General features: G+C 39.3%; 1 pseudogene; it reads left to right on the plus strand.

Annotated features, from left to right (window-relative positions):
- Window positions 1-10,074: 10,074 nt before the first annotated feature.
- Window positions 10,075-11,030, plus strand: LOC145098344 (putative xyloglucan endotransglucosylase/hydrolase protein 30 pseudogene; annotated as a pseudogene).
- Window positions 11,031-25,376: the final 14,346 nt, after the last annotated feature.

The following is a 25,376-nucleotide window of genomic DNA, read 5'->3' on the forward strand; positions in this document are numbered from 1 at the left end:
CTCTATCGTAGATTTGAGAGACACTCAGCAAACTATGTTTCAATTCAGGAACGAAGTTGACGTTTTCAAAATTCAATACACCATTTGTAACGGTCCCCATTTGATGTTACGAATGTTTTGTAGTTGGGATATTTCTCCTGTCATGTGCCTGGAACAACCACTATCAACATACCAAGGTCTGATGATATTCATCCATAGCTGTTCTTTCACAAGTTGTGAAATTAATTAGTTTTAAGAACCCAGTCCATCTTGAAACTAGGTTGACCATTACTGTCAACTTAGGATACTCTTTCCCATACCATATCTTGTTTATCAAATAGTGATTTCAAAGAATCTAAAGACCTTTTTGGACAAATTGATGATTTGGAAGAAAAGACTTTGGGTACCCATTGGTAATTTGGTTTGTGCACTTTCTTGTTGGACCGAATGGGACCTTTTTCTATTACCTTTGGAGTGGGACTACCTTTAGATTTAGGCTTGTATTGTAAGTGTGAGCTAGAGGATGACCCTTGAGATGACTTTGACCTCACCTGAATTGGTTTGGTTGAGCCATCTCTCGAGTCAGTTTTCGTTTTGTCCTTGAAGGCCTGATTCTTGGCCTTGTCACCCAATTGTTATTACGGGGACGTAACCTCAAAGGATTTCTTTTGGAAGATCTCCCCCTTGGCATGTTTGTCCATCCGAATTCAGAGAAGGGAGCATGTGAATGATGTGGAAAGTTTCTAGCAATATAACCTGGAGTCCCACAATTAAAACAAGTATGTCTTTTCAAGAAAGTGTTATTGGAGCTTGGTCCTGGCCCAAAAGAGTCTTGTTTCAAAGAATTTCCACACACACACACACATTTACATTTATAAGACTCTTTCACAACTTTACATGGCTTAAATTTTTCAAAAACAGGACTATTTGAATTTGAATTAAAAGCAACATCATCATAAATTCTAAAAGAATCTAAAACAACATTTTTAATATCTTTGTTCACACAACTATTTGAAATAGAAGAAAAAGAAACGTTAGTCTCTGAAAGGTTTTCAACAGAACTAGCACTATTAATGTCCTCCTTATCCTCATCTTCCACTAATACTTGATCTACACATTAGGTAGAGATGCCACTATCGTTCGCCTCCACACTTTTAGTGGGGCCAGATTGTTCAGTCTTAACTGAATTTGCTACAGGGGCTGTCCATATTGAGTGGGTTTTTCTATTTCTATAGTCTCAGAGGTAGAAACATAATTATGATTAAAAGGAGTTGGAACACTATGATACCTTAAGCCATTTTTCTGGTTATCTCCCCATTTCAATTGTTTTTCTATCATAGATTCAACTATCTCACTTGACACATCAAATTTCTTAAAGTTAAATTTGACATCTTTAAATTTAGCTTTTAACGCATCAAGTTTTGCAGTTAACTTGGCAATTTCCTCTTATGCATAACGATGGTGAACACATTTGGTGCTATGCTCCTCCCTAATCCTAATTAAATCTTTATTTTGAGAATCTAGTTTTTCTTTAAGAGGCTTGTTTGCTTTCTTAATTTCATAGATTTCATTTTTAAGATCAAAAACTTCTCTAACTAATAACTCATTTTGCTCACGATATTTATTAACTTTATCTACACAAGATTTAGAGCATGAAACTTCACTAACCTATTTGGTGGTAGGAGTGGTGGAGACCATGAAAGCGAACTGCAACTCCATCATCTTCTTCTTAGCCAAATCTGCATCCTCACCATCTTCAATTTGGGCAAGATTAGCTCTTCCATCTTTAGAAAGATTGATAGCCTGCATCTGATCTTCACACGAAAACTAATGTGTCACCATAACATTCTTATTATTCAGAGGCGCCTCTCTGTTGTTTCCAACTGGAACCAAAGCCCTCTCAGCATTATTCTCCACTCTTGGCTTGGTGCACTCACGAGCAAAATGACCTGTCTCGTGACAGTTGTAACACCTCAGCTTACTCTTGTTGAAACCCACTTTCTTATACACATTCACTCCCCAGTTATTCTTTCTAGTTCACTGAGTGAAATACTTCGCCCTGAACATCGCCATAGCAATTTTCCATGATATGTCCATCTCTTCAACATCCTCAGGATGAATTTGATTGAGTCCTCCAATCATAACCGGAGGAACTAATTCACCAGCAACAAAAGCATTGTAGCAGTTCATGAATCCATCCATCATAGCCATGTTTTCTTCAGCTCCTTTAGCAGCAGATGAAGTCTGCGAGGTGGATTTTGTGGTGGAACTAGACGCAGAGGAGTTGGGAGATGCCATTGGTAGACCAAAAGATGGAGGAGATGATGCGATGGTAAAACTGAAAATGCATTATTAGTGGATGCTCCTAAGCTTGCAGTTGAGTAGGAATTGACATGATTAATTTCTCTTTGCTTGTTATCTATGTCACATGCCTTGATTATAGCCATCACTTCGGCAAGAGAGAGTTTGCTCAGGTCCTTTGTCTTCTTGATTAACAACACATTCATATCCCAATTCCTGGGAAGTGAATTGAGCAGTTTCTTATTTATCTTAGAGCGAGACAATACAATTCCAGCAGTGCTCATTTCTATGTTGAGAGTAATAAAACGCTACAACTGGACTTCCATAGTCTCCCCAAGAACAAGATTAAACATGATGAATCTTTGACGAAGCAAATCCTGTCTGCTTTGCTTCATATCCTCATTCCTTTCATACACTTCAACCAAGGCTTCCCACAAAGCCTTAGCAGATTTATACTCCCGGACACCTTGAGCAATGCTAGGGGACAAAGCCATGATAAGAATAGCCAGTGCTTTCTCATCATCTTCAATATTATCGAAATCCTTATTAGTGTAGTCCTCGATTGGATTATCAACCACGGTTTCAGCTTCATCATCTAAAGTGGTTGTGATCTTTACTGGACCTCTCGTGAAACTTCTCCACACTTTGATGTCCTTCATCTTAACATACTTCTCAAATATGAATTTCCACTCAGGAAATCCATCAGCAGTCAGTAGCCGGGGAATTTGACTTGTTGTCCCCATAACTGAATCAATATCACTTTGCATTGTTGAAAGAGAGGTGTTGTATGAGTCTATTGTAAACCGAAAGTTAAATGATTTAACCAAAAACTACTAGGTTTGGCCGAAAAGTCAAGATTATTGACCGAAATCCCTGAAAGTCAACTGTTTGACAGAAAATAGTTGACCGAAAATGGTATATCTAGGCCGAGAACTCTTCCAAGCCGAGAAACCTAAGTCTTTTTACCGAAGATGTTATTTAGCCGCCGAAAACGCTAAGACCTATCCGAAAACTTGAAGTTTGTCGCCGAAAACGTCCAGACTTGATCGAAAACGCCTAAAACACCAGAAACACGAAATTGGTAATTTATCAAGACCAATTTCGATCAAAGTATCCAATTTGGTGAAGAACACAAAGAACAACAACAATAATATTCGTCGAAAAAAACTCAAAAACACTAAAAACTCCAAGAAACGTTTAATATTTAGCCAATTCGATTGATACCAATCCTTTCTCTGATACCAATTGTAAAACCTCGATATATGTATCAATCCAAATCACTAGGTTGGTGCGGAATCCCAATTCCAGTGAATGACACAAATCGTAAATATGAACTAAGAACACAAAGATGAATCTTCAATACACACTATATTGATTAATAGTCTAGTACATAAGACTCTCTATAACTCTTGGTTCTTTCTGTCTCTCTCAAAACTCGAAATCAATCAACTAGATTGACCCCCCCTAAACACGGATGAAACAATACAATATATACCTAGACCTAATTATAAAGGCCCAACCCAAAGCCCAACCGAAAGCATCATTAAGCACGCCGAAATCACATTGTGATTTCGGTCCAAACACCACCGAATTCATGGTGTTTTTGGTCCTAGACCGAGAACTCTAAAAGCTACTTAAAGTAAAGTATAAACCACAAATCATGTCCCAACAAAGGTTGGTAAATATATATAGTTCTTCACGTCTTCTATAGCAAGTATTTATTACTTACATTCATTGTTTGATTGGTTTAAGAAAATGCAACAACAAGGGTTAGTAGAGGGAAAACTAGATTACCAAAGGTTCATAACGACTTGGATAGATCTAGAGGCAAATAACATAAAATGGTTCATTATGACGAAATGGGTAAACTTTATGGTGAGAATGCACCCTGATTTTCAAGCTTTTTTTGGGTGAACTTGTTAGGAGACATGTGGGACTAAATTACACAAAGTGTAAGAGTGTCACACCTATAGTAAAGGACGTGTTATGGGAAGAAAAAAGGTAGACATGCATGAAATGTAATATTTAAATTTGGATACATTAATTGTCAATTTTTCATTGTACAATATATATATAACTGATAACATGTTAGACCAACTAAATGGTTCACTAATAAACATCATTTTGGTCATATTTTATAATGTTAATTCATCCCAACTGACCATTAAAAACATTATTTTAGTGTGTTCGATAAGTACTCCACGCTTCAAATATAGAGGCCAAATATAAATTAAATTATGGCATACATATAAATTAAACAGTAAATAAAAGTATAGAGAATGCTTCTATTTAAAAACCTATAAAAGTTGATTCCTTGTTCAAGAGCTTCTAAAGTACTCCATTCAAATCATGAAGAGTTAAATAGAACACCTTGCAACTAGGATAGAGAATGCTTCTATTCTTAAAAACCCATAAATTTACACCAAAAATCTATTCAACCATTCAATTATGATTGAACTCCCCACACTACTCTTCAAAATCATAATCAAATTTAATCTACTGAACTCGCATTAACCAAAAAGGATGTGTTTTCTGTATAACACAAAACCTAGCAATAAATTAATCAAAGTCGATATCTATTTTTTACAAAGTGCACATATAGATTATCTTAATTAATTAAGAAATCAATTAATTAAAGTTGATTAGTAACATTCAACTTACTATTCATACAGTGGTTTTTTCATTATTGATGAACGTGCAAGGAAAAAAGTTTTGTCCCGTCTTGGTACACTTCAACGATCTTTTTGAAAATACATTAATGACCGGTTCATAAATCCTTGCTTGGGTAGACCAAAGAAGCTAAAAATAATATCACATCAGTTTCGCTTGTTTAACACACAAAGTGATTATGAGGCATTTGTTAAAAGTGTACAATCAGAAGAATTCAAGGTTATAAATTAAATTGGTCCAAATGTTAATTATGCTCATTATAAGAACTTTCATTATATTTTTAGATAATTTAGAAATCCTTTGATATCCTTTTATTTACACTGTGTTTAAAGCTAATTCTAACATGGAAAAAGATGCTTGAGCAAAGTCTCATTACCCATGTAACATGGGACGTGTGGGTATGCTAAATTAAAAAAAAAAATAGTAAGTGCATTGACCGATATTTCAATATTATAGAACATGTGCTCTTTCAAAAGAAATTGTTGAACATGTTTTTATTAATTTTTTGTTTAGTTATTATGGTATATATATATATATATATATATATATATATATATATATATATATATATATATATATATATATATATATACTTTCAAATTGTTTGATTTCTGATTTTTTGGTTGATCATTTCTGTAATAGGTGAAAGAGAAAGTGATTAGTACGTATGAATTTCCTCCGCGATCTTTAATGTGGTGGAAAAGACGGGAAAATATGATCGAGGAGAAGTGAAGCTTGTTGTAGAAGAGTTGATAAATAATGTCAAAGTAGCAACTTCTATGTGGTTTTGGTGTTTGTTAGTGCTAACTGATAAAGAACACTTATAATACTATATTAATTTGACATACATTTTTTCTAGATCAGTCATGAAATTACAATTGAAGAAGAAAAAATCATTCTTGAACCAGCCACATATGCCCTCCCATTGGTCTTTAGCAAAGAGCATGGTGGATTTGTAAGAATGATTGGCACGTTGGTCGCTCCAAGATCCTCATCAAAAGAAAATACATTGTGCATGTTTGCTTTAATGCATCTATAACCATATATTAACTTTTTGTTGTTACAGGATCCAAATCTACATATACTTGAAGATAATAATAAAATTGAAAATCTCCCAAAGTATTTTGTACAGTACAAAAAACCTAGGGAGTAGAACTAAAAGAAGTATAATTTAGTTTATAGGGTTTTTAAAATATTGTTTGTAAAAGTATATATGCATATTGTTTTTTATGTAATAACTTTAAAATTATTATTGGTACAAAACACATCACTATAAATATTTTATGGTCACCGTTTAATTGTTTATGAGTGAGTAAATGCACATAATACTCACAATATAATATTAAACATGTCACTAAAAGTTATTAATAATCATAATAAAAGTTATAACACGTGAGTATATATCGTTTTTGGTGACGGCTTAATTTTTTATTTGGCGGTGGATGAATACAATAGTAATGATAAACCATTAAACAAGTTAGTAAAGATAATTTATGCTGACAACTTAATTACATTTGTGTCTCCAAATATAAAGAGTAGTCGTGATAATATTTATAAATGTTTCTATAAGTAAACATTTATCACTCTATAAGAAAAAACACATCATAAGTATTTAATGGTCATCATTTAATTTCCCAATGAGTGAGTAAATGCACATAATACTCACGATATAATATTAAACACGTCAGCAAAAACTATCAATAATGATAATAAAAGAAATAACATGTGAGTACAGATCATTTTTGTGACGAGTTAAAATTTTATTTGTCGATGTATGTAAACAATTGTAATGATAAACCATTAAAAATATTAGTAAAGCTGACAGCTTAGTTACTCTTCAAAAGTCAACAATAACCGCGATAATATTTATAAATGGTGAGTATAAGTAAATATTTATCACTCTATAGAGAAATTACATCACTATAAGTATTTTATGGTCACTGTTTAATTGTCTAATAATTATGTAAATGTACACAATATTCACGATATAATATTAAACATGTCAACAAAAATTATCAATAATCATAATAAAAGAAATAAAACATTAGTTGGTGATGGGTTGAATATTTATTTGTGGATGTATGTAAACAACTGTAAGGATAAACCATTAAACATGTTAGTAAAGATAGCTTATGCTGACATCTTAATTATATTTGTGTCTCCAAAAATCAACAATAGTCGTGATCATATTTATAAACGGTGACTATACGTAATCATTTACCACTCTATAGGAAAAAAAAACATATCACTATAAGTGTATTATTAACGGTTATCTTAATATAATAGATATATCTCCAAAAATACCATATTATATGCTGGCGGTTTTACCTATAATAACAGGTTTTCATGGGTTATACTCACCACAATTGAACGAAAGCATAACTTATCTTCAATGATGTGACATTTCCTCCCATGTTGAATGAAAAAAAAACCGACAAAAAATGTCTATAATGACGGATTTTTTCGCGGATAAAGCTCAGTTTTGTACTAGTGAGTCTAGAGTGGCTTAGTTTTGTTCACACTTTTATACTCGGTGGTGTGGGATATTTGGAAAGCTCGCTATGCTTTGGTCTTCAACAATAGGAGAAGTTCATCTCTTAAGGTGGCAGATGAAATTCAGTTGTTATCTTTTAATTGGTTTAAGAATAGATCGATGTTTAGAAAAAGCAGTTGTTGGTTGGATTGGTCTATTTCTCCGTTTTTTGCTTGTAATTTGTAATTTGTGCTAGCTTCTTACTAGTTTCTGTTTTTAATATATGTGTCGTTAAAAAAAAGATTAATGTGTGATTAGGTTTAGGTTTGTAAGTTGATTAGGTTTCAATACTTATGCTCAGTTTGTGAATGTGTAGTTAAAGATTAAGCAAAAAATTTTGGACCATATGAATGAGAAATAATGTAAGGAGTTACTCATATGTAATGGAATTTTTATAAGGTTGTATCTTCTGATACTACTCCAATGTCTTTGAAGTATGTAATTTTCGTAGTAGACATTATTCTGAAATTAAATGGTAAACAAATGTAACTAAACACAACAAATGACAATGTTTATAAGTTACTTAAAATCCAAATATAACAATGTACTTTGTTTGTATATTGAATATGATAATAATATAAAATCATTTATAACAGTTGTGATTAATCAAGAACAGCTACTATTATACATTGCAATTTTATATTTGTCCCTGTATGAAACTATTATAGAAATGGTCCCTATGGCAGATTTTTTTTACACAAATGGTTCTTTTGGTGATAAACTGTCTACAAAATATTCCCTATGGCATGAACAACATGGAAAATGATAAATTAACATTACTTTTACAGAAATGTTAAATGACACAGGATTTTTGATGCATTTGTAACCAAAACATTGGATAAATCTATAAATAGCATTGTACTTTGGGTTTTTCTAAAAAAATAACAATAAATTGCATCAAACATAAACAAATATATAGAATCCATGATACTAAAAAAAAGGATCATGTGTTATAGATGCCGGATATTAAAATCATAAAAAACAAAATAAAAAATTAATTGCATATATGTTGTTATATGAAAACAAAAAGCAAAAGAAAGTACATTCTATTCTTTTAATCACGAAATAATAGGCCCTTTCACACAATCAAATATGGAATAACATCAAACTATGTACTTTTCCCAAAAAAGAACAGAAATAACAGTAAATCAAAAGTATGTTGCTATTCCTTGCAAGTTGTTGTTTCTTAAAAACAGACAAAGTTCCATAGAATATGTTTTATACGTTGTAACGTTGATGAATAAGTTAGTATGTAACAGTCAAATTTATGAACTTGAAACACCAATAGACTTTTTGTTGTATCATAATGCATATATGACTTTGTTATATTGAATTGTTGTTCTTATTAATTTCACAAGAATTTATTTTACTTTGGTTTTACCATGATCATAACAATAACAATCTATAGTAAAAGGTTTTTTAAACAGACAAAGGACATACACTACTTTCATGTATCAAACTGATATTGAGCTTGATGTTTTTTACTTCTGTTCCTGCAGTGGATTTGTGAAGGAATGGAGGTGTGAAGGCAAAATCGAGAAAGGTGAGGACTATTTATTTGAAATACCATGAACTTAACCTAGGAAATCGTTTAAAATCCTATTCAAATTCAAAATTGGAGATATTATGTTTATGTTTATCACGTTACATAAGTCTGTGATTAGTTGGAATATTTAATTTTTGTATGTAAAATTCGATTTATAATTGAATACTCCATGCTTAATGGTTTTCCTTTTAAAAAATACATGCAGGAAATAGATAATAACAAAATCTGAAGCAAATAAGGCAACATTCAATGGTATTAACGGATGGTATTTTTTTTAGTTAAATATGGTGACCGGACTTTTAGTTGCCAGCTATAAGTTTGACAGCCTGTTCATATTGAATCAAAAGAGGAGGGAAAACCGAATATAAAGGTATTATCGGATTATCTTATTTAACTATTGACAGTATGTATATATCAACAGGGGCAGAATAGGAAGTTTTATTTCAGGAAGATTAATAAGGGCAGTTTGGGTAATAAATATGGTACGTACTATTTTATTAAAGTAAAAAAAAAAAAAAAGGAGAGGACGGGATTTTTGTAATAAATATAAAAAGTTACCAAATAATGGCTTAAGTTGGCGAATAATTTAGATTGTATCTTAGGTAATCGACTTTCTTGTCCTTATACTTTAATTAAGAATTAAGGCCAGTAATTAAACAGAAATTTATGCAAAATATTTTGCTTTATTTGTAATTTGCCATAGCTCATGAAGATCATAATATGGGAATGACTATTTAGAAAATGATCAGAAAAGTTTTAGATCAATAATAAAAATGAATTGATCCATTTAATGGATTATTTCATGTGGTATATTAAAGTGAATGACTGGTAGTTGGAATGAAACCAATGTATGCATATTTGAATGTCTTTTGTCGCAGTTCATATTCTTATTATATATGTTTCTTGTCTTGCCTAACTTACTCTTCTAATCTTATACTATACATCATTAATTTGTGTGTATATATACATGAATGTACGCACTATCTGCTCTATATATGCATCTATATATACCCACAAAATCTTTTCTAACGCTGAAATAATCAACATGTTGTTCTCTACATATCTACCACTTGTTATTCTTTGCGTCATCACCATCTTTATACCTTCTTTCTCACTCATTCCTTCCACCATCTCCTTCACCGAATCTTTCTCCCCACTGTTTGGATACCAAAACGTCAAACCATCCGACGATGGTAAATCCGTCCAAATCTCCATGAATCAGTGGTCGACTGCAGGGTCGGGTTTTGTTTCACGATATGCATACAATCATGGCTTGTTCACTGCCTCCATCAAGCTACCAGACAACAACTATACTGCCGGTGTCGTTGTTACTTTCTATGCTCAAAACAGTGACTACTACCGAGATGAGATTGATTTTGAGTTTCTTGGTCATATCGCAGGAGAAGAGTGGGTTCTTCAGACCAATCTTTACGGAAACGGAAGCATCCATAGAGGCAGAGAAGAAAGATACACGTTGCCCTTTGACCCTTCTACAGATTTTCACGATTATGGTATTCTATGGAATACAGATTGGGTTATTTTCTTTGTGGATGATTTAGCAATTAGGGAAGTGCCGAATGTTGAAGGAATGGGTGGTGATTTTCCATCTAAGCCGATGTATATGTATGGCACAATATGGGATGGGTCGGACTGGGCTACCCACAAAGGTGAGTATAGAGTTGATTTCCAGCAAGGTCCGTTTGTTACGGGTTACACCAAGTTCATCATAGATGGGTGTCAGATTGACCCTTCCGAGTCTTTGCAAACTGAGTGTAGGCGCTATGATATATCTTCTGATGGTATTCCTGCGAACGAAAGAAGAAGAATGCATGAGTATAGGGCACAGTATATGACATACTCGTATTGCTATGATACGGACAGATACCCGACATCTTTGCCCGAGTGTGAGGTTATTGATCAAGACATGCAGCCCATTGCACCACCGATTATGGCATCCGGAGCAAGCCGCAGGTTCCGATAGTACGTAATAAAACCCTATAAGCAGAAGGATCTAGCTAGGTTTAATTACTAAGTAGTATTTTACACTTTATTTTAATCCGAAACGGATTAGAAAAAAAAATAGAAATAGTAATTGAGTTGGTTTAATAGCTAAGTTAGACATTTTCTATATATAATTGATGTAAGAAGTGAGTATTTATAAATTAATAAAAAGTAGTTTTTATATTCATTTTCTCTCTTTCTTTCAAGTTTTATCGGAATAAATGAATAGTTTGATTATAGGGAAAATACAGCAAATAGACAAAAAATGGGGGTTAATTTCAAAATTTAGTCATAAAAAAGCTTTTTCAAGATATAGACATATTTCCGCGGAGGACCCTCCGCGGAACCATGAAATCTCCGCGAAGAAGGGGTAATTTTGTAATTTCAACCATTTTTAATGAGAAAAACGAAGGGGTCGTCTTTTGGTCCCCACTGGTCCCCGTTCGTCTTCGTCACTCCGCATCGGGTCGCAGAGGCTTGATCGAAGACATCAAATCCGGCGACGACTTCAACTCCGACGACGACTTCAAATCCGGCGAAATCGAGTCGCTGATCTCTTTCCGTCACCGATGGACCACGAATTCCCTGATGTTTTTGTCGATGGATACGGTTCCCGGGTATTTCTCACATCCTCATCTAATTATTAATGTCGAAAATGTCGAATATGATTCAAATTAGAGGAAAACCCATTTTATTACATTGAATATGTATACAGATTTAGGATTTTTAGATTTACAAATCACATATATGTTTTTGGGGATGATCCATTCTGCGGAGGGGGACGTCAGTCCGCAGAGGGTGCTCCGCGGAGTGATGTGTTTCCTCTGTGAAATGTTGTAATCGAACAATGCAGGCCTCCGCGTTGGCTAGAGGTCACTCCGCGGAGAGGCATCCGCGGAATGACCTCTAGCTTCCGCGGAGTGATGGTTTTTGCACAATTTTTATTTTTCTGTTTTTAAATATGTTGCTATTTATTTCATAATGGATTAATATATATTTTTTTCAATTAGTAATGTTTTAAATGAAATAGTATTTTTTATTTTTTTGTTGTGTAGCACGAAGATCTCAATCAAAAAGCGGAGTTAACTTTGAAAGGCGTGGTGGGGACTACGATTAAAAATTATTTTCCGCGTCTAACACAATCACAACGAGTATTATTCGAAGCTTCCCCCTTTGGAATATTCTTAGGAATGCATATCCCACATGGTGATCCATTACTTGTGCATATGATGATGTTGCACGAAGTAAGGTCTCAACAAATATTTGAAATGAGGAGGTTTCTGTTTGATATAGAGGGGATCCAGTTGAATTTTGGTGAAACTGAATATATTCTGATTTGCGGTTTAAAGGTTGGTCCTTATGTAGATTTACACCATGACGAAAAGGGTCAGTCAAATTCAAAGCTCCGTGCTCGGTTGTTCCCAGATATTTCTGATTCATGTTTGCGGCTGAAAGATTTAGAAGACTTGATTATGTCCCCGAATTATTTGGCACTACAAGATGAAGATGATGTGATGCTTACCCATCTTGTTTTTATGTTGAAGGGTCTACACGGACGGGAAGTTAAAACGGACATTCCTGCAGCAGTATACAAGCTTGCTGATAATATAGATGATTGGAACAGGTATTATTACATTTAAAACATGCATTCCCGCAGTAGTATCTAATGCACTAATTATAATAAATAAATTGAAAAATTGCAGGTTTGCATGGGGTACGTATTTCTAGAAATATACATCGCGTATGATGCGTGGAATGTTTGAGAAAATAGAAGAGTTTAGAGAATTCAAGCAGGCCAATCCCGAATCGAAGAAAGGACACAAGTATATCGTTCCTGGTTTTATGCTTCCATTTAAGGTTACTTTCTAATGTATTTTAATAGTTATCATTGTTTAGTTTTTTATACTATAAAAATTTGAACTTCGTTTTGTATTATATAATAAGTTTGTATCATGACTTTTATAGTATAATAGAACGATACTTACATTTTTTTTCATAGATATGGATTTTGGAGACGTTCCCAGAGGCAACCAAGTTTTATATACGCACACCGACAGAATTGCCACGGATGAGGGAGTGGAGAAGTAAATCTGTAGCACCTGGTTCTTGGTACGTATTTCTTTCATTAGCTATTTATATATTTTTGCATTTTGGCCTTGGACTCGACGAGTTGAAGGACCAACTCGCAGAGTAGAAGCGGGATGGGACGCGGGACTTAAGTGATGGACTCGGCGAGTTGGGTCCCGGACTCGGCGAGTAGGTACTGTTCGAACAAAAACCCTAATCCGAGGGTTTGCACCCTATTTAAGCAATGTTATGACGACCATATTGTCCCTTATGCTCCCCAAAACACTTCTCATTGAAACCCTTGCCGTTTGTGCTTTGTTGAGGCCATTTTTGGTGTTCTTGTGTGGTTGTTAAGCTTGGAAGGAAGGAAGGAGCTTGGAACTTGAGTTAGGGCCAATAGATCCAAGGATTTTACTTCATATTCAGCAGCTTCAAGGTATAATGCCCCTGTCTTGACTCATCTGTGTGTTTATTCATCTTTATGTTGGGATCTCTTTGGATTTCTAAGTCATATTTCGGATTTAGAAGTGTTGAGTGGGTTTTGACTTCAGATCTGGACCTTAAGAGGGGTCTCATGGCATAAAGGTGCCAACTTTAGGGCCATGAGAGCCCCCATGCACATTGTAGGACACTTTATATGGATTTTTGAGCTAAAAACCCCATGCATGTGCACCAAGTTTGGAACTTTAAGTATAAAGTGAACATTAGGAGGCCAGATCTATGGTTTTGGTGTGTTAGAACTCATTTAAATCGACTGTATGGAATTGGTCAAGATTGGACTCGGCGAGTCCGTTCTTGGGACTCGGCGAGTCCAAGGCATAAAGTCCCATATCTGTTAAAGGTCTAAAGAACTTAGTTGGGTGTTAGAAGGACTGTAGAAGGTTAAAAAGGGTGACCCAATGCATTTGGCTTAGTTTTAGACCTGGAGTTCATGGGACTCGACAAGTACTAGAGCAGACTCGGCGAGCCCAAGGCAATCTCCTTAAGATTGAAGATGAACTCGACGAGTTGTTCATACAACTCGGCGAGTCGAGATCAGACTTGTTCATCAGATGAAGGTGAACTCGACGAGCTGTTCATACAACTCAGCGAGTCAGATGAAGGATCATTCGATGTTCTTATAGAAGAGGAAATCGTCGAGTCATCGCCAAACTTGACGAGTTGAGTCACGGATGAGGACGTGTAATCAGCAGTGGTGAAAGGGACTTGGTGGAGTCAAGGCAGACATTGAGGAAGGTACAGATAGATGTGGAAGGTAGTATGGGCCTGTACTACTGAAAGCAGAGGATCCGTACCCGAATTAAGGAAGCCTGAGGCAAGACCAGGAAACCAATAGTGGGGGTGATCCCTCTAGATGCATCAGTATCACTAACGGTTGGTATTATGTTTTGTAGAATGGTGGTACTACGACAGAGGCCAGTAGTTGGCAACTCAGGAGAGGGATCGGGTTCGGGTTCAGGCTCCGAACCAGTGGATGAGAAACTACGCGAGTTCATCGCGTCTGAGATCACCAGAGGCATCCTTGATGCGACCCCGATTATTTTTGGGTCGATAAAGGAAGGGATTGTTGAGCTAATGGAGGATCGCCTTAGGTGTTCCGGAGTGATATGGCGACCAGCCAGTCGGGTTCCTGCACACTGTCCTTTAAGGACTTCAGGGGCAGTGGTGCGCCAGACTTCCATGGGGCAAAGGACCCCATTGCTGCCAGACGATGGATTGCGTACATTGAGTCCGCGCAGCTGACCAGCTTCTGCCCCAAGGGGTCGAAGGTACGATTTGTTGTAGGGTGTTTGAGGGACCAGGCTAGGGATTGGTGGGAGTCGGTTGGTGACTCTCTAGGAGCCTTAGTTGTTGAGGCTATGTCATGGTCGGATTTTGTGACCCGGTTCCGAGCAGAGTTTGCGCCAGCTGTAGAGCTTCAGCAGCTAGCCAGGGAGTTTTTAGACATGAGACAGACTATGGAGACTGTGGCGGAGATCACCGCCAAGTTTCGGGAGAGGGCATTGCTGGTGCCTCAGTATGCAGGAGATGAGGATATGAGGAGGACCCGCTACCACGACATGTTGCAGGCCGATATTCGGGAGCATGCTAGTTTTTCAGCGTGCCCTACCCTGGATTCCATGATTGTCAGGGAAAGGGAGAGAGAGATCGATCTGGAGCATGTCCGAAAGAGGAAGATTGAGAAGGTTCAGACGACTGGGGCTTCGGGGAAGAAGCCCAAGGGATCAGATGGTAGGCCGAAAGGCCAGTTAGGACCGGGCCGCTGTAGGAAATGCAGCAGGCCACATGAGGGGGCATGTAGACTGGGATCGTCGGGCTGCTACAAGTGCGGCAAGACGGGGCACTTCAACAGGGATTGTACTGTCCCTGCACCGGTTATTCAGACGTCTGAGTTGCTATGTTTCCACTGCAACCAGAGGGGCCACAAGAAGGCCAACTGCCCCCAATTGACAGCAACATCAGTGCCAGTGAAGGAGCCAGCTCCAGCAACCCTGTGGATCACTGATGGCCGGCAGGGAAAGGCAGAGGCTCCAGTGGTGAGGAGCCAGGCATTCCGGTTGACTACCGAGGAGGCACGCGTTGCACCCGATGTGGTGACAGGTATGATTTCTTATCTTTATGCTTTATGATACGCTGCTGTGATTTTGATATGTTATGTATGTGCTCTGTTTAGGATCATTCCATGTGAACGGTATCCCAGTTCAGGTATTATTTGATTCAGGGGCTACCCAATCATTTATCTCTCTTGCGCTTAGCAAGAAGTTTCCTGAGTCTTCGGGCATGTTGGATTGCCCTTTAGAGGTAGAGATTGCAGATGACCGATCGGTGCGAGCATCGACGGTATTCCGAGACTGTGTGCTGAGATTATTCGAGGAGCGTTACCTGGTAGACTTGGTTCCTATTCCATTGAGAGGGAACAAGGTGATTATAGGCATGGATTGGTTGAGCCCCAATAGGGCAGTGATAGATTGCGCACAACAGCTGGTTCGGATCAGGACTCCAAGTGGGGGAGAGTTGGTAGTACAGGGCGAGAGGCTACAGCAAGGACCAGCGGTATGTTCAGCAGCGAGAGCTAGGAGTTACCTTCAGCAGGGTTGCACAGGATATGTCGCTTATGTCATGGACACCCGGGAGGCGGGTAAGGCAACAGTGGGCGATGTGCCCGTGGTGCGAGAGTTTATAGATGTATTTCCCGAGGAGTTGCCAGGGATACCTCCGGAGAGGCAGGTGGAGTTCAGGATCGACCTAGTCTCTGGTGCAGCTTCGATAGCCAAGGCACCGTATTGGTTGGCTCCTCCTGAGATGCAGGAGTTGTCTACACAGCTGTAGGAGCTGTTAGACAAGGGATTCATTAGGCTGAGTAGTTCTCCCTGGGGAGCCCCGATTCTGTTTGTGAGGAAGAAGGACGGGTCGCATCGGATGTGTATAGATTATCGGGAGTTGAACAAGGTAACTGTGAAGAACCGTTACCCACTCCTGAGGATTGATGACCTCTTTGACTAGCTTCAGGGAGCATCTTGGTTCTCCAAGATTGATCTACGTTCAAGATATCATCAGATGAGGGTCAGAGAGGAGGATGTACAGAAGATTGTGTTTTGGATGCGCTATGGCCACTACGAGTTTGTGGTGATGCCCTTTGGGCTCACCAATGCTCCTGCCGCGTTCATGGACCTCATGAACCGCGTGTGTAGACTGATGTTAGACCGGATGAGCATCTGCGAGAGGTTCTAGAGACCTTGAGGAGGGAGAACTTGTATGCTAAGTTCTCCAAGTGTGAGTTCTGGTTGCGCGAGGTGCAGTTCCTTGGGCATCTTGTCAACCATAACGAGATTTCAGTGGACCCGGACAAAGTGGAGGCCGTGATGAGGTGGGAGGTTCCGAGGTATCCATTCGAGATTCAGAATTTCCTAGGATTGGCTGGCTACTATCGGAGATATATCCAGGATTTCTCCAAGATAGTTGTACCCCTGACCAGGCTAACAAGGAAGGTTGTGGTCTTTCGTTGGGGGCCTGAACAGCAGGCCACGTTCGAGACACTGAGATAGAGATTGTGCGAGGTGCCAATCTTAGCCCTGCCAGAGGGCATGGAGGATTTTGTTGTGTACTGCGATGCGTCCATCTCAGGTTTGGGCGCAGTATTGATGCAGAGAGGGCATGTCATCGCCTACGTGTCGAGTCAGCTAAAGCCTCACGAGGCAAACTACCCGACGCATGATTTGGAGCTGGGGGCTGTTGTATTCGCCCTCAAGATTTGTCGTCATTACCTCTATGGGGTTCGCAGTACCATCTACACGGACCATAAGAGTTTGAGGTACCTCATGGATCAACCGAGTCTAAACATGAGGCAGCATCGGTGGATGGACGTGGTAAAGGATTATGATTGCGAGATCCTTTATCACCCGGGGAAGGCCAATGTGGTGGCCGACGCGCTTAGCCGCACGACAACTCCGATCAGGGATATCTGCCTGAGGATGACAGTGGTGACTCCGCTCTTGGAGCGGATTCGGAAGGCCCAACAGCAGGCCATGAAGGAGGAACATCGGAAGAATGAGCGAATTATGGAGCAGGTCTCTTCCTTCGACTATAACAGTCGAGGATTGTTGACACTACACCGTAAGGTGTGGGTGCCATACATCGGGGATCTGCGCCAGGTTCTGATGGAGGAGGCGCAAAAATCTCGGTTCTCCATTCATCCCGGGGCGACGAAGATGTATAGGGATCTTCGTCTAGACTATTGGTGGCCCTGCATGAAGCGGGATGTGGCATGGTTCGTGGAGCGGTGCTTGACCTGCAGGAAGGTCAAGGCTGAGCATCAGAGGCCTCACATCAAGATGCAGCCGTTGAATATTCCGATGTGGAAATGGGAAGACATCATGATGGATTTTACCACAAAGCTTCCCTGGACCGCACGGGGAGTGGATTCGATCTGGGTCATCGTCGACCGGTTGACCAAAAGCGCCCATTTTATCCCGATTCAGGAGTGTCTCGGCCGAGAAGTTGGCCGACATCTATATCTGGGAGGTGGCGGCGCGGCATGGTGTGCCAGTTTCTGTAATTTCAGACAGGGATGTTCGGTTCACTTCCAGGTTTTGGAAGAAGTTTCATGATGAGCTGGGTACTCGTCTGCATTTTAGCACCGCCTTTCACCCGCAGACGGATGGTCAGAGCGAGCAGACCATCCAGACCCTGGAGGATATGCTGCGGACATGCGTATTAGACTTCGGAGGTAGTTGGGATACCTACCTTCCATTGGCAGAGTTCTCCTATAACAATAGTTATCATGCGAGCGTTGATCGTCCTCCCTTCGAGATGCTATATGGGAGGAAGTACAGGACCCCGATATGTTGGGGCGAGGTTGGCCAGAGGGTAATGGGGAGCACTGAGGTAGTGCTCAAGACGATAGAGAAGATTCAGCAGGTCTGGAGTAGGCTTCAGACTGCTTAGAGTCGGAAGAAAAGCTATGCCAATAAGCGCCGATCAGACCTGGAGTTCCAGGTCGGGGATATGGTTCTCCTGAAGGTGTCACCATGGAAAGGCATTATCCGATTCAGGAAACGGGGCAAGTTGGGCCCCAGGTACATTGGACCATTCAGGGTTATAGCCCGGGTGGGCAAGGTGGTGTATAGGCTGGATTTGCCATCCGAAATCAGTCATATACACAACACTTTCCATGTTTCTCAGCTGTGAAAGAGCCTGGCAGAAGACTCGGCGGTGGTGCCCTTGGATGACATTCAGGTTGATGGCAGCTTGAATTACATCGAGCAGCCTATGGCAATCCTCGACCGGAAGTCGAAGGATTTGAGGAACAAGAGGTTGGAGCTCGTGAAGGTGCAATGGTAGCACCGGAAGGGCTCGGAATGGACTTGGGAGCCGGTGGACGAGATGATGGAGCATTACCCCGAGCTGTTTCAGGAATGAGCACCAGACTTCGAGGACGAAGTCTAAAATAAGTGGGGGAGATTTGTAGCACCTGGTTCTTGGTACGTATTTCTTTTGTTAGCTATTTATATATTTTTGCATTTTGGCCTTGGACTCGGCGTGTTGAATGACCAACTCGCCGAGTAGAAGCGAGATGGGACGCGGGACTTAAGTGATGGACTCGACGAGTCGGGTCCCGGACTCGGCGAGTAGGTACTGTTCGGACAAAAACCCTAATCTGAGGGTTTGCACCCTATTTTAGTGATGTTATGATGGCCATATTGTCCCTTATGCTCCCCAAAACACTTCTCATTGAAACCCTAGCCGTTTGTGCTTTGTTGAGGCCATTTTTGGTGTTCTTGTGTGGTTGTTAAGCTTGGAAGAAAGGAAGGAGCTGGAAACTTGAGTTGGGGCCGGTAAATCTAGGGATTTTACTTCATTTTCAGCAGCTTCAAGGTATAATGCCCCTATCTTGACTCATATATGTGTTTATTCGTCTTTAACTTGGGATCTCTTTGGATTTCTAAGTCATATTTCGGATTTGGAAGTGTTGAGTGGGTTTTTACTTTAGATCTAGACCTTAAGAGGGGTCTCATGGCATAAAGGTGCCAACTTTAGGGCCATGAGAGCCCCATGCACATTGTAGGACACTCTATATGGATTTTTGAGCTAAAAACCCCATGCATGTGCACCAAGTTTGGAACTTTACGTATAAAGTGAACATTAGGAGGCCAGATCTATCGTTTTGGTGTGTTAGATCTCATTTAAATTGATTGTATGGAATTTGTCAAGATTGGACTCGGCGAGTCCGTTCTTGGGACTCCGCGAGTCCAAGGCATAAAGTCCCCTATCTGTTAAGGGTCTAAAGAACTTAGTTGGGTGTTAGAAGGACGGTAGAAGGTCAGAAAGGGTGACCCAACGCATTGGACTTAGTTTTAGACCTGGAGTTCATGGGACTCGACAAGTACTAGAGCAGACTCGGCGAGCCCAAGGCAATCTCCTTAAGATTGAAGATGAACTCGACGAGTTGTTCATACAACTCGGCGAGTCGAGATCAAACTTGTTCATCAGATGAAGGTGAACTCGACGAGTTGTTCATACAAATCGGCGAGTCAGATGAAGGATCATTCGATGTTCTTATAGAAGAGGAACTCGTCGAGTCATCGCCAAACTTGACGAGTCGAGTCACGGATGAGGACGTGTAATGGGATAGGGACTCGACGAGTTGACGGCCCAACTCGGCGAGTCGGGTCAACTTGAAGTTGACTTTGACTTGGACTTGGTTGAGGGTAAAACAGTCATTTTACCCTAAGAGTAGATATCAGTTCTGACTGAGTATTTTGTGGGGATTGTAACTGGAGGATTTCCGGAGCGGCAGCAGGCAGAGACTTCCCACACAGTTTGGCAGCAGCTACTTGATCAAGGTGAGTTACCTTCCAGTAACGGTGGGTCTACGGTCACAATGCCGGCCCATCAGTAGGAGTTGTATGTTAGATGATTGTCTTTGTGATATCATCTAGGTTTGCTACTACCTGATATGTTATATGTTGGCATGATTTGATATATATGTGATAGTGGTAGAGTTCGGTTGTTAAGACCGAAGGGTAGGTCGGGCACCTCAGATATGGTTGACAGTAGGTGATTATATGTTTATATGCTGAGATGATATGTTAAGTGTGATAGCGGTAGTAGGAGGGGAATAGTCCCCAAATTCGGTTGTTAGGACCGAAGGGTAGTTCGGACACCCCAGATATGTCTGATAGTATGTTTATGTTATGATATATGTGATAGTAGCAGTAGGTGGTGGAATAGTCCCCAAGGGTCGATTTTTAGGAACGACGGGTTGGTCAGCACCCCAGAATGGCTTGACACGGGTAGGTCGGCACCCCAGAATGGTCGTACCGGGTAGGTAGGGCACCCCAAAATTGTCCGGCAGTATGTATGTTATGTGATTGTATGGTATGTGGTACGATGGGGGAACTCACTAAGCTTCATACTTACAGTTTACAGTTTTGGTTTCAGGTACCTCTTCAGCAAAGGGGAAAGAGTTGGTGCGGTAGCGCCACATCGTACACACACATGTTGCTAGGATTGTACTCTGACATTGTTTTATTTTGTGAATGGCTTTCAGACATGAGTTGTGGATTTATGAAAGGTTATTACTAGCTGGTGTTTTCTTATAAACGTTTTTATAAATCAATGAAATAAAAATGAAATTTTTGGACTTGAAAATTTGGGTCGTTACAAAATCACCGTTAAATTGGGATCAATGTTGTTGAATAATGAGCGTATCCGTGGTATGGTTTTTATATTAACAATCATTTATATTTACAAATTTCAATGTAATTTCATGTTAAACTAACAATCTGATTTTTGCAGCCTAACAACCAACCGATTAATGTCGTGGCACACCCGGAGGAGCTGATGTTGCCATTTTATGTTCGTTATGTCAATTGGATTTATGTTCGTTATGTCGATTGGACTCTTAACCATGTAGAGTCTCCCCCACGACAACATAGTCATGTTCAAAATAGTCCACATAATGTTGCCTCGCCTGCTCGAAGAAGGATGTACAAGTCCGAAATAGAAACATCTGCAACTGAATCTGCCACAAATGCTTCTTCCTCGCAACATCTTGAAACAAGTTATATGTCAAACGACACATCAAGATTGGTAGAGAAGAAGAAGACGAGTACAAAGTAATTAGTGAAGCGTCTACTAGGCGTTGTGGCAGGCTTAAGTTCTAAAGTAGATCGTGTATTATAGAAAAAAGATGAACCAAACACAAATGTTGAACCAGACAAGGTTTCGAGAGGAGGAAGAGATGATAAATGAAGAGGAGGAAGAAAAATATCACCATCATACATATTTTGACTATGATGATATCAGTACTCATGGTTTGGAGGGGGAATTTAGGCCTACGCCTACGCATGTTGAGCAGTCATCGAACATGGGTGAAGATCACACAAAAGAAATGACTCCTATTGGTAGGCCGCAACGAAAGAGGGGTGTTCCATGGTTTCAAAGGACTCCGTTCATAGTGGTACAAAACTCATATTTTAAATTTGGTATATTTTTAAAATATTAACGTATTGATAATTATTTAACATGTTAATTTTTTAGTTGCAATCCACACCAAAAGTGAAGAAAATCACCAAACCAAAGAAAAAAAGTGGTGAAGAGTCCTGAAAAACCAAATAAAGACATTGTGAATGAAGAGAGTAATGATGTTTCAAATCATCTCTTGCTCGACAGTGTTGAAGCTGTCAGTACGTTGAGTTTTTGGAAAGAATGGAATTCGATCTCTTCCAACCTAAATACTAAGCATAGGCTGCATATGCTCACACTGGATATCGATTTTTGGTCGAGGTTACTTGCAGTTACTAACGTTGGGTGGTTAATTTCTTCGGTAACATTCGTTAAATATAATTTTTAACTACAATTTTAGACGATAATTTATATAAAAAACTGTAACATTTTAATCTTAAAATGTACAACATATTGCGATATGGGGTGCCTTGCTCATGGAAAGACGGTTGGCGAACGCAAGGTGGACGATATTCTCTCAAGAACTTACTTTGCAAAACGGAAAAACATATTTTCTTAGGAATATGTCAAATGGTGTCGGAGGCCATCCTAAATGGAAGGATGTGGATAAGGTTAGTTAAGTTTATTAATTATTTATTTTATATAGGAAACGAATTAATGACTATTAAATTTGTTTTTGTTTGCAGGTTCTATTCCCCATAAATGTTCCTCATGCCCATTGGTTTTTGGCAGTGCTACATTTAGATATTTGGAAAGTACACATTTATGATTCAGCACGATGTATGAATTACTTCACAAAGTACTTGGCTGGTGGAGAATTCAAAAGTTTAGGGGATAGTATAATCGAAGAGTTAGATGCGATTGACTACTAGAAGGATTTCCCCGATGGACACAAAGACAACACAGTTGTGGAATTTATTGATATTGTAGATGCGTCACAACAAGAATATATTGATGATAGTGGGGATTATGGAGTATTCGTAAGCATGTTTATGGAAATGATTCCTTCGGAGGTACCGGTGAAGAGTGATAAGCCATGTAGAGATGTAGGATTTCTCTACAGAAATAGGATGACAAATATTATTTGGGATACTAAATAACTTGATGTTTGGAAGTTTGTATACATTATTATGAAATACTTGTTTTTAGTAGTTTTGTTTAATATAAACAACTTTTGTATCATATATTTTTGGAAACATAATTCACATGGTATGAAATACAAACATTTGAAATAACATAATAACATTACAGAAAATATTACAAATAAAAGATGAGCGACTAACAAACATTACATAGAACATTACGAATAAAAGAGTTGTCTACATGAAAAAGGGTTTATTTCTAACCAGATTCCAAACATTCGTATACTCGAACTCAGTTTCATCAAACTGGCATAGGTAATATTCGTTCGCATATTCAAGAATTTCTTCATGATCAGCATCAGAGCATCGCATTTTCTCATAATTGTAGCATCGATTATACCATGTGACTTTAGTCTTTAAATCCATCCATTTACTAACAATATCGGGATTTAGTCATTCTTGTCCTCGTCCCACCTTATAGTTGAACAAAGCTACTAAGCGGGACCATTCATCACCAAGAAGGCAATTAAGGGGAGCCATTACCGTCAGACGCTCGTAAACAGTAATCCATCATCGTGTTAGAACCAACACCTCTTTTTTCGTCCATGGAGCAAACGCATTTGTTGGAGCAGACGTATTAGACAGATTAGCTGCATTTGAAGACGTTGGTACATTGGATGCCATTTCGTGAAATGATCCATTACCTCTAGTTCAGACGTATAGATACGTGCTTTACTATATATAAAAAGATAGGTAACGCAGACTGATCATTCGCTTTACAGACTGACAAGTCAGTAACGCGGACTGACAATTCGCTTTGCGGAATGACAAGTCAGTAACACGGACTGACAAGTCAGTAACGCGGATTGACCATTCGCTTTGCAGACTGACAAGTCAGTAACGCAGACTAACAAGTCAGTAACGCGGACTGACCATTCGCTTTGCGGACTGACAAGTCAGTAACGCGGACTGACCATTCGCTTTGTCGACTAACAAGTCAGTAATGCGGACTGACCATTCGCTTTGTGGACTGACAAGTCGGTAACACGGACTCACAATTCAGTAACGCGGACTGACCATTCGCGTTGCGGACTGTCATGTCTATATAAAATGACAAACAATAATGTATCACTTCATCTAAGGTATTTTAGTTCATGTAGTTTTGTAACGACCCAAATTTTCACGTCCAAAAATTTCGTTTTTAAAACATTAATTTAGAAAACATTAATAATTAAACATTGCTTAATTAAACTATTTCACATCGAAAATCGAATTTGAAATCCATAACAGTTAAACAACCAAAATATCAGAGTATCAATCCCAGGGTAAACTCATAAATGCGGAATCAAGGAGTGTGTGTGTTGAGCCGCTACCGCGCCTGCTCCTTCCCCTTGGCTGAAGAGGTACCTGAAACAACAACTGAAAAGCATAAGCACAAAGCTTAGTGAGTTCCCCCATCATACCACATACCATACAGTACATAACATACATACTGTCAGGCTATTCTGGGGTGCCTGACTACCCGGTACGGCCATTCTGGGGTGCCGACTACCCGTGCGGCCATTCTGGGGAGCCGTCTTACCCGTGTCAAGCCATTCTGGGGTGCTGACTACCCGTGTCAAGCTATTCTGGGGTGCTGACTACCTGTCGGTCCTGACAACCGATCCTCGGGGACTAGTCCCCTCCTACTACCTCTATCGCATATAACATAACAAGCCAGCATGCAAACATATCATCACATACTGTCAGACATTTATGGGGTGTCTGTACTACCCTTCGGTCCTAACAACCGATCTCTACTTCTATCACATAAACATGTCATGCTAGCATATAACATATCAGGTAGTAGTAAACCTAGATGACATCACAAAGACAATCATCTAACATACGACTCCTACTGGTGGGCCGGCATTGTGGCCGTAGACCCACCGCTACTGGAAGGTAACTCACCTCAAAGTAGCTGCTGATCTGATCGGGAATTGACTGTCTACTGCTGCTGTTGCTGCTCCGGAAATTCTCCGGCTGTAATTCCCACAACATACTCAATCAATCACTGCTAACTGACCTTTAGGTAAAATGACCATTTTACCCCTGATCATGTCATAAGTCCAAATCAGAGTAAACTTTCAGTTGACCCGACTCGCCGAGTTGGCTCTCCAACTCGCCGAGTCCCTACCCAAACGATTGTCCTGAATCCCGTTTCTACTCGTCGAGTTAGGCGATGACTCGA

Source organism: Lactuca serriola, chromosome 4 (assembly GCF_051521515.1).
Source record: "Lactuca serriola cultivar US96UC23 chromosome 4, Lser_US96UC23_V15, whole genome shotgun sequence".
NCBI lineage: Eukaryota > Viridiplantae > Streptophyta > Magnoliopsida > Asterales > Asteraceae > Lactuca > Lactuca serriola.